The following is a 325-nucleotide window of genomic DNA, read 5'->3' on the forward strand; positions in this document are numbered from 1 at the left end:
ACATACTGTACATATACAGGGGGTCCCCATAATTTGTCACACTTAAGTGCCGATTCATTCTTTCATGACAAAGTTTTATTGGATGTAACGCAGAAATTCCCTCTTCTACGTTATGATATGAATACTCATAGATGGAAACCAGGCAAAACGAGGCAAAATAACGTATGAATAGGAGCCTTTATCAAAGTGGATGAGAGCGGCATCATCAATTTCTTACCCACTTTTCTAGTTCATCTTCAAAACAACAGTTTATTGGGGAGGAATTGGGATTTCTGGAGGTGAATTCAAGAGAATCATTCACTTCAGTTTCTACACAGAGCCTCAA

The 325-nt window shown here is 38.5% G+C and overlaps 1 protein-coding gene across 1 annotated transcript in view; it reads left to right on the forward strand.

The window, feature by feature from the left end:
* LOC119589211 (bestrophin-2-like) overlaps positions 1-325 on the forward strand; it is a gene marked incomplete at its 5' end in the record, with an annotated part of 32,647 nt that overhangs the window by 17,285 nt on the left and 15,037 nt on the right.

Source organism: Penaeus monodon, chromosome 25 (assembly GCF_015228065.2).
Source record: "Penaeus monodon isolate SGIC_2016 chromosome 25, NSTDA_Pmon_1, whole genome shotgun sequence".
NCBI lineage: Eukaryota > Metazoa > Arthropoda > Malacostraca > Decapoda > Penaeidae > Penaeus > Penaeus monodon.